General features: G+C 37.7%; 1 long non-coding RNA gene across 1 annotated transcript in view; it reads left to right on the top strand.

The window, feature by feature from the left end:
- The window catches only part of LOC145252437 (uncharacterized), a 100,583-nt gene extending 83,394 nt beyond the window's left edge, over positions 1–17,189 (top strand). Inside the window, exon 2 of the long non-coding RNA XR_013863599.1 lies at positions 14,164–17,189. This is a non-coding gene — a long non-coding RNA (uncharacterized LOC145252437). The remainder of the gene's footprint in view (positions 1–14,163) is intronic.
- Positions 17,190–17,977: the final 788 nt, after the last annotated feature.

The raw sequence follows: 17,977 nt of genomic DNA, 5'->3' as shown, positions 1-17,977 counted from the left end.
GAAGGGACCAGATTACAGCTGTCAACTAACTGATTGCACCACCCTCTCATAAACGTAGGAGCTTCTCTTCCAAGACTCTCCATCCCAATTTAAAAGCATTCTTGGTCCAATGGAAAACACTTACTTGAGAATGAAAATAGTGTAGAAGAGAAAAAAGATTCTAATATCTAATAATTTTCTTGATTTTTTTCGTTAGTAGATTTGTATGAAAAGGGTATTCGGAAAAGTTTTTGTGTAGAGACGTTGATGAATGATTAGACAGACCTGTTGAAAGAGAGAGTTCATGGATACATGTTGAAATTAGTAGGAGTGTGCGTCCACGTATGGACAAGGACAAAAGATTAGAGAGTCCTGTGGGAGAAGGAGAGTTCATGTGTGGATCGCATTGAAGTCCCTGTGTGGAGGTAGACATGTTGGCTTGTTTGTATTTATATCTTGTTCCAACCCCGGGCCCAATGACCCAAGGAGGTTATGTTGCATCCCAAGTGAGTATTTGGGGATTAGTCCATGCCATGTGGAGTTGTTGTCAGTCAAAGATCTGGGGGAAAAAAAGCAAGATTTACTGTGTGTTTTACCTTTTATAAACTCAGTGAAGTGGTCACCTCGCCTGAGTGATGGTCTTTGATTGGACAAGCTAGAAAGGAATTTGATCACTACAACCAATCAGCAATGATGTTATAAAGCAAACGTATTCAAAATCTTAAGCCATGAGTATTTGCTGCTCCTGCTGCTACAATAGGGCAATCAAAAGTTGGTAAGATCAGATGGAACAATAAAACTGATTTAATCATTTGCGAATGTGAAAAAGGAGGATCATACGATGCAATGTTGCCTTGTTTAACCTCTACTGACCAACCAATACAGCTGGAAAGATTTTTGCAGATTACAGCTGCAAAGCACTGCATAAAAAGTGGGAAACTGTCGTGTGACCAAATGTTTCAAAGATAAGCATAGAAGTAGAATCATCATTGTCATCATCAGTAGCAGCAGAAACAGCAGCACCAGAATCAGCATCATCATCATCAGCAGAATCAGCAACAGCAACAGTAGAATCAGCAGCAGGAGAATCAGCAGCAGCAGAATCAGTAGCAGCAGCAACAGCAGAATCAGCTGCAGGAGAATCAGCAGCAGCAACAGCAGAATCAACAGCAGCAGCAACAACAGAATCAGCAGAATCATTAGCAACAACAGGATCAGCAGCAGCAACGGAATCAGCAGCAGCAACAGAATCAGCAGCAGCAACAGAATCAGCAGCAGTAGCTTCTTAATGCGTACATTGTTACAAATGTACTGAACGGTTTTTTACAAATTGACTTCTAAACAAGTTTATCCCTGGTCAGGTTTTATCCCTTCTTCTCTCAAATCCATATGTAGCTGTTGCTAAGTGAAATAATCCCCCCCCACACACACACTTCCTTTGTCAACCTATCGGTGCAGTCTTTCTTATTTGCTGTGGACTGTGGTGGAAATGAAAGGAGAAAAAGAATTAAAAACAATTAAGGCCCGTTGTAGCTATCGGACACTTTTTAATGAAAAAAGTGAAACATCTTATACTTCATGTACACAAACTGGTGTTGCTCTCTCAACTTCTTAGTAATTACACTGCATTTCTTGTGAATTCAGTGCTTGAATTAGATTGCATCTGACTCTCTTTCAACAAACTGAGGAGGGAAACTACCTTTTGGGGGATTTTCATGTCCAACACAACAACCACTGATCATCATATGGTCTTAGTAACATTCATTCTTAGACCTTTAACTTCCATAACATTCCTCCAAGACTTTATGTTAACAATAATAGACATGAAGGAAAAACGAATGGAAACATATCCAAAGCAACGGCAGAAACCCTAGAAGAAGATCTCCAGTCTATAGGGGAATGGAAAACAAAATGGATGATCACATTCAATGCTGCTAATGATAAGTTTCTTTCCTTTGATAATTACAAAAAACCTTCTCAAACACTAATAGCCATGGTTAATAATTAATACATTAGCAGAATATATTTTATTCAAACTACTCAGGTTAACATTAACAGGAAACATGAGATGGAACAGATGCATTGTGGGTATTGTCAAGGCTGCTGCAAAGAAAGTGGGCTCTCTCTACCATACTAGAAAGTTACTTACGCCTGAAAGGATGCTGTATTTCTACAAGGCTATCACTCGCCTATGTATAGAGTATTGTTGCCACATTTGGGCTGTTGCATCTGCTACTAGTCGCTCACTCTTAGACAGGGTTCAAAAGAGAGTTGTCAACCTAATAGGTCTTGCACTAACAGCAAGGCTTCAATCACTATCCCATCAATGAAATGTTGCATCCCTCTGCCTGTTTTACAAGTATTTAATGGCAGGTGCTCTAACGAACTACAAGCCCTTGTACCCCCTTAACATAAATACCACCGACAAACCCAACAAGCAGCAAAGTCCCACCCTTACAGAGTAGAAATCCTCAGATGTAAAAAAGAGTTCTACTCAAATAGTTTCTTCCCTAAGACTATCAGACTTTGGAAATCCCTTTCAGGTTCTTTCTTCCCTGACTGTACTGACATGCAGAAGTTTAAATGTAATGTGAACAGACATCTTGCTGCTCAACTCCCTACATAGTATCCCTGCAAATTATGTCCTCAATAGTAGCCCCTTACATCACAGTGGCACTGTGCCGTGTTTAGGGTGAAAATGCAATAAAAAATTTAGTAGATTTCCATTGTTTCACAGACAAGCACTAAATCATCAGCAACCATTATCGCTTCATACAAAATTCCTTGAACAATGCTTCTAGGACACAAATGAAAAACAACAGACTCGGCACAAACTGCTGATGAACTAACACTTCAGCATTAAAGCTGTCACTAAATGTGCTGTTAGTTCTAACATGACTTTGAGCATTTCTGCGCATTGATTGAACAACATCCATCAACCGTTTGCCCATAATTTATGAAAAACCCATTAGGCAAGATCTTTTTTTTTTTTTTTCGTCATTTCACCTCAAACAAGGCACAGGACCACTTAGTCATGAGGGCCTACTATTTGGGACCAGATTTACAGGGATACTATTTATGGAGTTGGGCAATAAGATGTTTGTTTACATTACACTTGAATTTCTGCATGTCAGTACAGTAAGGGAATTCTTAAGTTCAGCAGTCTGAGGGAAAAGCTATTCGAGTAGAAGGCTTTATGATATCTAGGGATCTCTACAGTGTAGAGGTGGGATTTTGCTGCTTGCTGGGTTTGTAGAGGGTATTGTCGTCCAGAGGGTACTAGTGTGTCAGAGCACTTGTCATTGAAATACTTGTAAAACAGGCACAAGGATGACACGTTTCGGAGAAAAGATCTTTTAATATTCTGTCAAAAGCTTTTTTTCCAAATCCAGAAAAAAAACATGTAGCTCTTGAAATTCCCGTTCGTTGGAAGAAATCAACTGGACCTGTCTGAAATGGTCGTTGCACTATAGTTCATAAAGATGTTTTCCTTGATCAGGAATTTTTATATGATGTAAATAGGTAAAAAGAATGAAAGATAAGAGGAAGACAGAAGATGCCTATCGGCATCATTCTTGAAAAAACCCAGGATTATACGTAGGAGGAAAAGACGTTTCTGAATTTTTTAGATAAGGATTGGTTATTCATATTATTTGGATTCATTGAACTACTGTTCTCATCTTGAGTGTCATTTTCACAATGTTTTGATCGATGTAACCTCCGACCTTCTTCAGGTGTATCTTGTCAAACTTGGGAATGTTTCTATCAAACTCACAAGAACCCGTTGCGCAGTGGTTAGAGTACTTGGAAAAATCAATTGTAAAAAGTGATATCATCCCTAAGGTTGAATGTTCAATTCACAGTGTGGGTGACCAAAAGATACAATAGCGAATTACTTAGGACCTCTATCCAGTCATTGGCTGACAGAACGAGAGCATATCACCCCCTCCCCCATGAATTAAATAAAGGGTTCCATTCAAAATTCCGTCCAACTTCCAGAGTTTGGAGTTTGACAGAAACATTCCAGAGTTCGACAAGATACACCTGAAGAAGGTTGGAGGTTACATCGACTGAAATGTTATGAAAATTACACTCAAGTTCAAAGAATACAAATAATAGGAGGAAAAGAGTTCCCCAAGTTTTTAGTTGTTGGAAACTTCCATTTTTTTCTTTGACCTTTCCCTGTGAACTGGACCTGCTAAATCAAAAACAACATCTACTGTTCTGCACATCTCTCTACTGTGTCCAGAGTTAATCTTCCTCTAAAGTCATCAGATCTAGACCTGTCTTTAAGACTAACATTAAATATCCATCATATCATTCTCATATTTTTTTCCATACAATTCTCACTGGCCCTGTTTATTTTTGTTTTGTTTTTTTTTACTTGAGAGTCACCACTTACCAAGGCCCGAAGACTACTCGAGGATAAAGATTAATGAATGTAAGGTGGTAGTGTAGTGATCGTTAATTGTGTAAATTGGGTAGAATTTGATTATTTATGGGGGCGGCTTAATAGGAACTTGTTTACATTGCATTTGAAGGCTACCATGTTGTATTCAACGGGGAAGCAGAACAGTGTTCCACAGGCGGGTAATTCTGGGAAAGAAACTTTGTTCATGGAATTTGTGTTTAGATTTAGGCACAGATAGAGAGTAAAGGAAGTTGCACTTCCATACATCAGCATGCTGCATACACATACCTGATAGACTCCATTTTTGGCCAATCGTGGTAACATTTTATTTGTTAGTAATGGCAGAGCGTTATCAGATGCAAGCTTGTCTTCAAGACTTATATTATATAGTCATTGTATCATTCTTATACCATTTCTCTCAATGCAACATAATAATATAATCATAAAAATTAACTCACCACCACATATGCATATTATAGCAACGAAAAGACGACAAAAAAAAAAGGTCAAAAACAATTGCGTCTTATAAAATGCCCGTCGGTCCAAGGTACAACTGGTATTTAAGGTAAGACAAGTGGTTGGTTGAAAAGTCAAGATGTCAGCTTTTTATTTATATCTTATTTTCAGGTACTGATTATTTTTATTGTTGAGTCATACGGCAAACATTATGCGGAGAAGATAGGGGGCGGAGAAGATAGGGGGCAGAAAGGGAGGGACTGATTGCAGACTCAACTGGGTGTAGGATAGGAAAAAGGTCAATTGCATTTCACCAGGTGTTTCAAGTCACAGGTAAGTTCAAGAGAAGAAGATAATATTTTCATACTTTATATTAGACTAGCAGGCCGCCTGGCGTTGCCTGGTCGTAAAATATGGATAAATATTATATTTTAATTCATACAGAAACTGAAATATATGTATGTGAGTATTATGTTTTTTCTAAACAGTTCTTTTCTTGCAATTAAACAAAAAATACTCGAACTGAGATCGAAACCAAAACCTAAAGACAGTGAGTTAAGTATGATAACCATTAGACCAGCTTGACACGCCTTTAAAATGTGTTTTCAAACCTATTTATTCTTAGCATAAGGAAGCTGTCATGTTTCATGACTGCACATGCATAGTTGTGAAACAGTTGACAAAAATAGATAAAAATCTGATGTCCTCCATGTACCAATTTTTCAATTTTGACTCCTTAGCAGCCCCTTTTTTCCAGATGAAAACCGATTAAAAAGTTTTTCACAAGTTTGAATACCCTATATACCAAGTTTCAAGTCTGTAGATAATAATTTGGTTGAATATATAGGTTTAGAAATGTTCTCTCACACAAACACACACACACACAAACACACACACACAAACACACACACACAGACAAACACACACACAAACAAACACACACACAAACATACATGCACCCACACAAACATACACACACATACACACACATAAACATACACACACACAAACATGCACACAACATACACACACACACATACACAAACATACACACAAAAATACACCCACACACACGCATACACACATGCATACAAACACACACACACACACACATTTTCACTTTTATAGATGAGACTAGAAGATATACCCGGCGTTGCTTAGTCTTTTTTTTTTTTTTTTTTTTACACAGTGATCACCACTTATCAAGGCCCGGAAGCCATTCAGGGATAAGGGTTATTGCAAGTACATTACGTTAGTGTGGAGATTTGATGAAGTGTTTACTTAAGGGGTCGGTTCATTAGGAATTTGTTAACGTCGGACTTGAAGACATCCAAGTTGTAGTCCGGTGGGAAGCAGGCAGACGGAACAGAGTTCCACAGGCGTGCAGTTCTAAGAAAGAAGCTTTGTTCATGGAATCCGCGTTTTGATTTAGGCACAGATATAGAGTGGGGGAAATTTTTCACAGTGGATTCGGCTAGATGGGTGTTTTTCGTGAAAGACTGGCGAGGGGGGATCAGAGATCGGAGTTCAGACGAACACCTGCCATGGAAATAACGATAAAACAAGGATAGGCTCGCAACGTCTCTTCTGTGGGAGAGAAGTTGCAGGTTAGAGAAAAGGGCATCCCCCACTAAGCCACAAAGTCTATTTTGTACTCTTATAAGGCAGGATAGGCTGTTTTTAGCAGCTCCTGCCCAGATATGGCAACAGTAATCCATCCTTGGACGTACTTGGCTTTTATATAGATAGAGAATTGCATCAGTAGTGAGATATCTTCTGGAGCGGTAGAAGGATCCCACCATCTTTCCAGCGACCTTGGCAACAGACTTGATGTACGTGTTCCATTTCAGATCAGGAGTAAAGGTCAAACCCAGAAGCTTGTCAAAACACGGGGCCTCACCCAGACGAGAGCCATCCATCACAATTGATGCCAGATGGGGATCAGAGCGTTGATGTAGTCGTAAAATATATTTCAATTCATGAAGAAATTTTATTCATTATAGACAGAAATACCATAGGTATTAAACGTAACGTAAAATTAAAAAAAAAACATGGAGTAAAAAACAAACAGAACAAAACTAATACATGTGCATGCGAGTATTATGTTTTTTCTTATCAGTTTACGTCTTGTAAGTAAAAAATAAATTACTCGAGCTGAGATCGAAACCAAAACCTAAAGACAGTGAGTCAAATATGATAACCATTAGACCAGCTTGACATAACTTTTACAGAGTGTTTTCAAACCAACTTACTTAACATATCATAGCTGTCATATTTCACGACCGCGCATGTACAGTCATGAAACAGTTGAAAACAGATAAAAATTTGGTGGCCTTCTACATACCAATTTTTCAATTTTGACCCCTTAACAACTCTTTTTTCTGGATGAAAACGGATTTAAAAGTTTTCGACGTGTGAATACCCTGTATACCAAATTTCAAATCTGTAGATTAAAAATTCGTTGAGTATATAGGTTGAAAAGTGTCTTCACACACACACACGCACACACAAGAAACTGGAATCTTAGGGAGATATGAATCATACCAGTTATTATAGGTGTCACAGGGCTTATGAATAAGAACCTGAAGTCCTACCTAACTAATATTCCTGGTGAACCAAGTGCAAAAGAGATCCAGACAATTGCACTTAAGGGAACAACGAGGATACTAAAAAGAGCTCTCGGTTGTTTTCAATAAAAAGCGCGGCAATGTTGGCAGCTGGTTTGGCTGCCCCATACCCAAGCATTACAATCTTCAAAGGAAGAAAAATGGAAAAAAAAAAAAAAAAAAAAAAAAAAAATTTACAGATATATAGGACGTTCAGGGTGTCCAAAAAGTCACTGAAGGGTTTTGAACTTAAATAGATTTTTTTTTATATATATTTCTGTAATTTTAACACAACCTGACTAAGACATTGGGAAATCTTTTTTTTTTTACATGGAGGTCACAACTTATCAAGGCCCGGAAGCCACTTGAGAATAAGGGTTATTGTGTGTACAGTAGTCAATGAGATAATATCGTAGTAATCGTTAGTAATGGAGATTTGATAAAGTGTCTTACTTAAGGGGGCGGTTTATCAGGAATTTGTTTATGTTGGATTTGAAGACATCTAAGTTGTAGTCAGGTGGGAAACAGGCAAACGGAAGAGAGTTCCATAGGCGTGCACTTCTAAGAAAGAAGCTTTTAAAAAATGAAAAGTTTAAACAATCTTCAGGTCAAAGTCTTATGATAATTTTTTTTTCCAAAAGGCCACAAAACCAAGCTTTGTGCCTTTTTTTTTTTTTTAGTCCTTTTTTTTTTTACTTATTCCTGTGGTCTGTTCGACCAATCACAGTTTAGTATTTACTTCATTCTCACCTTTACTATAAAAGTATGATCATATATGAAATCTGTGTTTAAACGATTGAACAATTTTTGATGATATTAAACGATCTTTGACCTGTTGGTCAACGATAGTACATTGAATATTTTTTCTTTTCTTTTTTTTTCTTTTCAGTACTTTTTCTTTTTTCGCTTTTTTTCCTTTGCTTCTTTTTTATATCATTTATTTATTTATATCATTTGTTTACTCTCATTCTCTCCTTTTCATTTTCTTCTTAATTTACGTCATTTATTTATTTGCATCATCCTCTTACTCTCCTTTTTCCCTGTGCTGCTTCTACTACAACTCTCTGCATTCTCTAACTTCCCCACTACTTGTTCGCCTTTCACCGTCAGACGTACACTGCCATAACTTTCCTTTCTTCTTTATTTACGTGATTTATTTTCATCATCTGTTTACTTTCTTTCTTTCCTTTTTTTCTTTTTATTACGACATTTATTTACTTAGATTTCTCTTTTACTTTCCTGCTTTTCTTTTCCTTTTTATTTACATTATTCATTTATTTAGATTATCTTTTTACTCTCATTCTTTTCGTTTCCTTTTTATTTATGTCATTCATTTATATATTTGCATCACTCTCTCATTCTCATTCTCCTACTACTCCCTCTATTCCCTCACCTCCCACCACTTGTTCAGCCTTCACCATTAGACATACACTGCTATAACTCTCCTTTTCAGAGTCGAGTTCGGGAGTTGAGTTTGGAACATTGATATGTAGTTTCCACATGAGGGACTCTCACTTGGTTGAGCGAGTTTCTGACGTCACAAAGAAAGATAGATTCAATATATTCAGTTAAGAGGGTTTGAAATCAATTAGTTCAGTCAGAGTCGAGTTCAGAACAGTCAAAGGGGAAGAGTTAGCTAAGCCCCTTTTGGAAGGGAAAGACAATGTAATTTTGTTAAGCAATCGAATTCCTGATTACAATCTCATCCAATTGGAAGAATAAATATCATCATAAGCTTTTGTCTTCATTCGTTTTTATTTTCACCGAAAAGGTAATGTGATTTTGTCTATCATCTTTGTAAATGAACTTTATATGAAACAATAATGTATCTTCCTCTGTGTTAAAAGAACTGTCTATTACACACATCTCTTCACATTTTTTTTTTTTTTTACACAGTGATCACCACTTATCAAGGCCCGGAAGCCACTCAGGGATAACGGTTATTGCAAGTACATTACGTTAGTGTGGAGATTTGATGAAGTGTTTACTTAAGGGGTCGGTTCATTAGGAATTTGTTAACATTGGACTTGAAGACATCCAAGTTGTAGTCAGGTGGGAAGCAGGCAGACGGAACAGAGTTCCACAGGCGTGCAGTTCTAAGAAAGAAGCTTTGTTCATGGAATCCGCGTTTTGATTTAGGCACAGATATAGAGTGGGGGAAATTTTTCACAGTGGATTCAGCTAGACGGGTGTTGTTCGTGAAAGATTGGCGAGGGGGGACCAGAGATTGGAGTTCAGACGAGCACCTGCCATGGAAATAACGATAAAACAAGGATAGGCTCGCAACGTCTCTTCTGTGGGAGAGAGGTTGCAGGGTAGAGAAAAGAGCATCCCCCACTAAGCCACAAAGTCTATTTTGTACTCTGTCAAAGCTGTTTTTAGCAGCTCCTGCCCAGATATGGCAACAGTATTCCATTAATTTAAGCACATTAAGAATAATACGAAATTCAACAAGAATTGTCATCATCGTCATCGCCATGAACACTGTTGCATAAATGTCTCATCGTCTGTTATATGTCTCCGATATGTACAAACATTCCCGCTACACAGCACACTGTCATAACTCTCCTTTCTTCTTTGTTTACGTGATTTATTTACATCATCTTCTTACTTTCTTTCTTTCCTTTTCTTCTTTTTTTACGTCATTTATTTATTTAGATTTCTCTTTTACTTTCCTTTTTCCTTTTCCTTTTTATTTACGTCATTTATTTATTTAGATTATCTTTTTATTCCCCTTTTCCTTTTTTTTTTGTAATTTATTTCATTTATTTATTTTGCATCTTTCTCCCACTCCTTCTCCTTTTACTACTGCTCCCTCTATTCCCTCACCTCCCACCACCATTAGACATACACTGCCATAACTCTCCTTTTCTTCTTTATTTATGTTATTTATTTAAATCATAACTTACTTTCCTTTCATTTTACCTATTGTTATCTACCTAATACATTACTAATGTATTAGGTTGAGAAGAAAGTTCTTGCAGAATTTTTCATTTTGATTTCAAATGATAGGTTTTCAAATAAGTTTTCGTTATAATACCTTTACTTTATATATCATTTTAAAATGCCTGTTTCGCTCTATCCAATCGTTTAAATTACAATCGTTTTAAAACAATTATGTTTTCTTTTCAGAACTTTAATACAAAATGGAAAAAAAACAAATTCACACAATTTTCTTATTTCAATATTGTGAACTTTTTCAGCAGCTTTTCGGCCTAGCTTGAAAGCTAGGCCGAAAAGCTGCTAAAAAAGCTCACAATATTAACAAAGCGTTTGGTCCAGGAACCACTGCTGAATGCACAACACAATGGTGGTTTAAGAAATTTTATGGCGGCGACAAGAGTTTTGAAGATGATGCCATCGGATGTTAACGATGTTCAATTAAGAGCCTTAGTCGAAGCCAATCTATGCACAGCTGTTCGGGAACTTGCTTATGAATTAGACATTAGCAACATATACAATGATTTTCAACCACTTGAGAGAGATTGGAAAGACAAAAAAACTTGACAAATGGATGTCTTACAAATTAAATGCCAACCAAAAGAAAAGCTGTTATGAAGTGTCATCTTCCCTTCTTTTATGCAACAAGAATAACCTGTTTCTCGACTAGATTGTGACTTGCAATGAAGAGTTCTTTGCGACAACTGGCGATGCTCAGCTTAGTGGTTAGACGCTGATGAAGCTCCACGACACTTCCTAAAGCCAGAGTTGCACCAAAAGGAAGATCATGCTGACTGTTTGGTGATCTGCAACTGGTATCATCTATTACACTTTTTGCAATGCAGGCGAAACTATTATGGCGGTGAAGTACTGTCAACAAATGAATGAAATGCATCAGAAACTTCAACAACAACACCCAGCATTAGTCAACAGAAAGGGCACAATTCTCCTCCACAACAATGCCTGATCACACATTGCTAAACCGACCCAGCAGAAGTTGAACAAATTGAGATACAAAACTCTGCCTCATCCGCCATACTCTCCACACCTCTCACTTTCCGACTACCACTTTTCAATCATCTTGACAACTTTCTGCATGAAAAATACTTCAAAAACTTTAGTGCTATTGCAAACGTTTTCAGCGACTTCATCGCCACCAGAACGCAAGATTTTTACGTTACTGGCTTAAAAACACTCGTTTTGCATTGATAAAAGTGTGTTGATTCTAGTGGTGCTTATTTCGATCAATAAATTATTGGTTGAGACGAGATATGTTCATCTGAATTTAAAAGTTAAAAACTGCAAGAATTTTCTTATCAACGTGATAATTAACAGTAAATTTTATGTCAAGCAATGTTTAGCAATATGAAAAACATTTTTGAATAAAATAAATAATAGATAAGTCTATGTGGCATGTGTATGCAAATATGGTGATGTCTGGAAGTGAAACTGTATGGGTTGTGGACATGTGTTGCATGAATAGAAATGCTATGATGATCATGTAACGTGAGTCTTAAAGATTTAATGACCTCAGAGGAAGATTAAATCTGGACATTATAGGGAAGTGCAGAACAGGAGACTTTGATGGTATGGTCACGTCGAAAGAATAGATAAAAGTTTGGGAGTTAGTAGATATAGGACATTTGAGGTAGCAGATTCAGTTCATAGAAAAAGGTCAAGATAAACATCGGAAGAAGTGATAAGAGTTGAGGAGGGATCAATAAAGACTTGGTCAGAGATAGTCTAGTCAATTTTTACAAGGCATTTAAAACATGTCAAACTGCTGCTGCTGATGATGATGATAAGAAGAAGAAGAAGAAGAAGAAGAAGAAGAAGAAGAAGAAGAAGAAGAAGAAGAAAAGTTTGTAGTAACATTTATGTTTCTGGATTTTTGAGATTAGGATTTATAATCTATAACAGACACGAGGGGAAAACGAATAAACACATACCCAAAGCACTGGCAGAGGAAGACGCCCAGTCTGTAATGAAATGGGGACAAAAATGGATGATCACATTCAATGCTGCCAAGACTAAGTGACTTTCCTTTAATAACAAGAAACCTCAACCACTAATAGCCATACATTACCCGAATATACTTTATTCAAACTCCCCAGTTTAACATTAACAGGGAACATGAGTTGGAACAGATACATTGAGGGTATTGCCAAGGCTGCTGCTCTCTACAATGCTAAAATGTTACTTACTCTTGAAAGTATACTGTACGTCTACAAGGCCACCATTCGCCCATGTATGAAGTATTGTTATCACACTTGGTGCATCTGCTACAAGTCTCTCACTCCTAGACAGGGTTCAAAAGAGAGTCGTCAACCTAATAATAGGTCCCACACTGTCAACTAGATTTCAACTGCTATCCCATTGCTGAAATATTGTATCCCTCTGCCTGTTTTACAAGTGTTTTAATGGTAGGTGCTCTAATGATCTACAAGCCTTTGTACCACTTCTACATAAATACCACTGACAAACCCAACAAGCAGCAAAATCCCACCCCTACACAGTAGAGATCCTCAGATGTAAGAAAGCCTTCTACTCAAATAGTTTATTCCCTAGGACTGTTAGACTTTGAAACTCCCTTCCAGACTCCTACTTCCCCAACTGTACTGACATGCAGAAGTTCAAGTGTAATGTAAACAGACAATTTGCTGCTCAACTCCCTGCATAGTACCGCTACAAATTATGTCCAAGATAGTATCAGCCTATATCAAAGTGGCCGCTGTGCCTTGTTTTTGGTGAAAATGCAATAAAAAAAAAACAATTTGGATTATTCAGACTTCTGTTCTGATCTCAAGTGTTTTTCCCACAATTTTCCGGTTGATGTAACCTCCAACCTTCTCCAGGTGTATCTTGTCGAACTCAGAAATCTTTCCATTAAACTCGAGAATCTGTACAGAATTTCAAATGGAATTCTTCACTTAATCAACAAGGGTTGCATATTCTTGTTCTGTCAGCCATGACTGAGTAAAAATTTTAAGTATTTAACAATTGTATTGTATCACTCACACTGAGGATTGAACCTTTAACCTCCTGAAGACTCTCACTTAGAACTAATTATGACTTAGTACTTTATCCGTTACGCCACATAATATAGGGTGTCGTTTTTTTAAGGCAGCAAACACTTGTCTCGCTGAAAACACTATCAATAATTTCCCCCTACTCTTTATCTGTGCCTAAGCCTAAATCTAGATTCCATGAACAAAGTTTTTTTCTTATAACTGCACACCTGTAAAACTGTCTTCTGTTTGCTTGCTTTCCAGCTGACTACAATATGGTCGTCTTCAAGTCCAATGTGAACAAGTACTTGATGAGCCGTTCCCCTTAACTTACCAAATGTCCACTACTAATGATTACTCTATTGCCTACTGTACACTCTTTAACCCTTATCCTCGAGTAGCTTCTGGGCCTTGATAAGTGGTGATTCATATGTAAAAAAAAAAAAAAAAAAAAAAAAAACTTTAAATTAAAATAAATCACAGAAAAAATATTTCTATTATTCAAATATGTGGTTTATTCCAAAGATTAATTTTTATCATTTACAACCGATAATTGCTAAATCTGCAATTAAAAAAAATACGATTGTCATTTAAAGTTTGATGCCTTAAAAAAAACATGCTATATATTATGAGAAACGTTATAAAAGTAATACTTCCTGTTTTTTTATTCTGTCCAAATAGATCAGAGATGATTACAAATTGCATTATTATGATGACTGAACTTATGCATTCATGACCTGAAAGTTTCATCTTTCTGTTGCAGATATTGATGATATGAACCCCTGTCATGGATGTGTGTCAGAAGCAGAGATACGCCATTGAATTCCTCTATGCAGTAAAAATTGAACTGATCAACATTCATCGAGGCCTTTTGAACATTTACGAAGTTGATACAGTTGATGTCAGCACAATTAGGAGATGGGTTTGTTGATTTCAGAGTGGCAACAGAGATTTGAGTGACAAAGTGTGCTCCGGACTTTCACAACCAAGGCATCAAAAAAGGCTGGTAAAAGGGCATTGAGAATGGTTGTGTAGAAAAATAGATTTGAGAGCACAAAAGGTCACTCGTTTTAATGGTACCTCTCCCGTCTCCTTGCTCTTCAATATTTTATTTTTTTAGTTAAAAAATAGGAGGCCTTACTTTTGGAACGATTTTCGTAGTAACATTGTTTCTGGCAGTATAATTAGCTTATTGTTAAGCTTTACCAGATTCTTAAGCTGCCTGAGGAAGAAGTATGGCAGACAATATTGGCCTGGACAGATCCATTAAGAGGATTTTTTTTGCTTCTGAGCTTGATTTGATTCAACATCTTTTCTGTTTACCAAAATCGCTTTTTCATCTAAAAAATTGGTAAAAAAAACATGCCTTCTTCTATGCACTCTTTAGCGATTCATGTAATGGAAATCACATCAGACAAGGTATGAAGCCACTTGCTATAAAAAAGTACTATTTCAAAATACAAAAAATAGCTATGTTAGATGGATTGATTCCATTCCAGAAAACAGAAATTCTTCCTCCTTTGTCAGAAACATCACTCATAGAATGTGAGAACTAAAGGACAAAATAAAGGAAGGAAAAATGATGAAATTGCTGAAAGTAGGGACAAAAATGGATGGTCACATTCAATGCTGCTAAGACTAAACTTCTTTCCTTTAATAATTACAAGAAATCTTCTCAACCACCAATAGCTATGGTTAATGAGACATTACCTGAAAGTAATCCGTTCAAACTCCTCGGCTTAATGTTCACAGGGAACTCAAAATACAATTGCAAATTATGTAAGACTTTTACTCATGGCTACAGAATGTTATAAAATAACACGAGCGTATGGAAGCAAGGAGAACAAACGAAGTAATTTGGTTTCAACCTTTATTGAGGGTCAAAGTGAATAAGCATATATATCCTCAATCAAAGCCGGAACGGTCAGCCGGGCGTCAGGAAGGCCGGAATAGGGGTTAGAGAGGTAGGGATCCTGGCCTGATCAGGTTCGGGCAGGTACAGGGGCCTAGAGGCTGGTACGGTCTAGGGATGACGTCCGGGACTGGAACGAGCGGTGATATGGTGACTAGGCGCTTTGAATCAAACTGCTGTCGCTGAGCTGCCGCTGCTACTGCTGGATGGAGCTGAAGGGAACGGCTATTGCTGCTGCCGCTGCTGCTGCTAGAAAGTTGAGGGGAACGGCTGTCGCTGCTGCTGCTGCTGGGAGGAGCTGAAGGGAACGGCTATTGCTGCTGCCGCTGCTGCTGCTAGAAAGTTGAGGGGAACGGCTGTTGCTGCTGCTGCTAGAGGTTGAGGGGACGGCTGTCGCTGAGCTGCTGCTAGATGGAGCTGAAGGGAACGGCTATTGCTGCTGCCGCTGCTGCTGCTAGAAAGTTGAGGGGAACGGCTGTTGCTGCTGCTGCTGTTGGAAGGTTGAGGGGAACGGCTGTCGCTGAGCTGCTGCAAAGAATTGAGGGGAACAGCTGTGTCCGCTTCTACTGGTAGCGAGGCGACCTGCTCTGGCCAGCGATCTGCTGGAAAAACTGACTTTCTCTCTGACGGCCGGCTTATTTATACAGCACGTGCAGACGTAGTAAAAGGCACATCGGCTCCGGCGTCAAAATGGCCGTCGTATTTTTTATTTGTGTTTGTTTTTTGTGCTTTAATGAATTGTAGAGAATTATCTGTTTGGTGTGTGTATGCATGTGTTACATCGATTTAAAGCTGAGAAAGTTGTGAATGTAACCTAGTCGGTGTCGTATTGTTGGGGTGTTTTGTGGAATCATTATTTGCGTTTTTATGCTATCTGAGTTGCGTTTACGGTAGTGTCTGTGATTTTTTATTTAGGTTTTTTCTTTTGCTGTGCAACTTTCTCTGGAGGTTTTCTATGTTGAAGTAAGGTGCGAGTTATTTTAATGATGTGTGTACCTAAAGAGATGGGATTTAAAATTGTCCTGTGTATTTATTGTGTTTGACTACATTGTAACGGCGAACAGATTTGTCTTAGGGTCGCCATTGTTGCTGCCGTCATTGCCTTGCTGATTTCCGGTTTATTCATGGAAATGTGGAGAGATATGCGAATATAACAAGAACAAAAGCATGCTCCCTTTGCAATTTTTACTCCTCATAGAATGTGAGAACTAAAGGACAAAATAAAGGATGGAAAAATGATGAAATTGCTGAAAGTAAATCCAGATGTCAATTTTTATTGTCCATAATTCAGTTATTGTTTCATCCCAAAGCAACATCACAGTTCTCCATCAAACATCATGCCAGAAGTAGCAGCACAAAAGAATCAGCATCATGGAAGAATGATGAAGAAGACAAAAAGTCCAAATCATTGAATAATATGAACATGTAGCGCCTACCCCGGAACTAAAATTTGACAGGGACTTTTTGATATGTCACCGTTTCCGGAGAGCTCTAAAAAAGAGAACAAAAAAAAACTGTAGCGCAAAATTTGAGGTGTTTCTCTTCCTCTTTCTTTCCACTGGGCTTCATGAGATAAGACATGCTTTTCACCACTGCGGCCTTTTTTTCGCACGCACCCGAACCAGAAACATTATGATAATTTCTTCTAAACGAAACAAAAAAAAATATTTTCTTTATCTCTTTGCTCCACTTTTTACACGAAATGCATTCACAAAGAAAAACATTAATTTCTCTTTTCTCTTCTAATTATTTTACACTCAAAAGGAACATTTACCCAGTCCATAAGGATTTCTTTGTTTTCAATGGACACAAACATATGAGTGTAACGGAACGCTGAGAAATGTTAAATAAATTTACACTTCCTTTAATGTACCAAGTCTGAATATTTATTTTTATTAATTTTTCTAAAAAATTATTTTAAGGGAGTTGGTCGTCATTTTGTCTGGCGACCAGCTCACTTCAAACATAATTAAACATTACCAAGATGATTATACAACATCACCAACTACTTGATGAGCTGTACTCAAGCAGCTTTTGACTTTTGTTTTCAGTCCTGTTTTGAATTTTTGAGATGAGGAGTGATAAATTATATTATTCAGATTCTTCAGACTACTGTTCTCATCTTGAGTGTTGAGTTTCTGAGCTGTTCAGCGACACACAGACTAATAAGCTAACACTGAGTTATCGGCCCCTAAAGAACTACTTTTTGTGAATCATCAGTCAGGACGGGACTTCAAGCCAAGCAACACCTCTCCTCTCTCGTCCGCTGTCCACCGGACACCTTTCCATAGCATCGACAGCCTCCACTGGGGACTTTATTTACTATTGGGAGGTATATAGAGAAGGTTCGTTTTGTGGCAGAAGAGAATGTTCATGAATGTATGTGAGAAAATCAATAGAAAGAATGTTCATTGGGTTATATTTATCGGTTTGGGTGGCGACAAAGTTGGTTTGAATTTATTTCGGTGTCTTCCTTTTCTGGTTTGCGTGAATGAGGCCGTGTTTAGTCATTCAAGGCGTTCGGACCATAATGTGGGGCCAGTACGTCGTTTTTGACTTTCATAACCTGCAGGTTCCTTATTGTTTTTGTTTACTGAACAGGTTGTTCATATATGACTATCTGGGGTTCATCCAATTTTTGACGTTCATCTCTTTTTGGGGGCTC

Source organism: Euprymna scolopes, chromosome 29 (assembly GCF_053919585.1).
Source record: "Euprymna scolopes isolate OS-2025 chromosome 29, ASM5391958v1, whole genome shotgun sequence".
Lineage (NCBI taxonomy): Eukaryota > Metazoa > Mollusca > Cephalopoda > Sepiida > Sepiolidae > Euprymna > Euprymna scolopes.
Note: the sequence above shows the minus strand (reverse complement) of the source record. Positions and strands in the feature narration are given on the sequence as shown.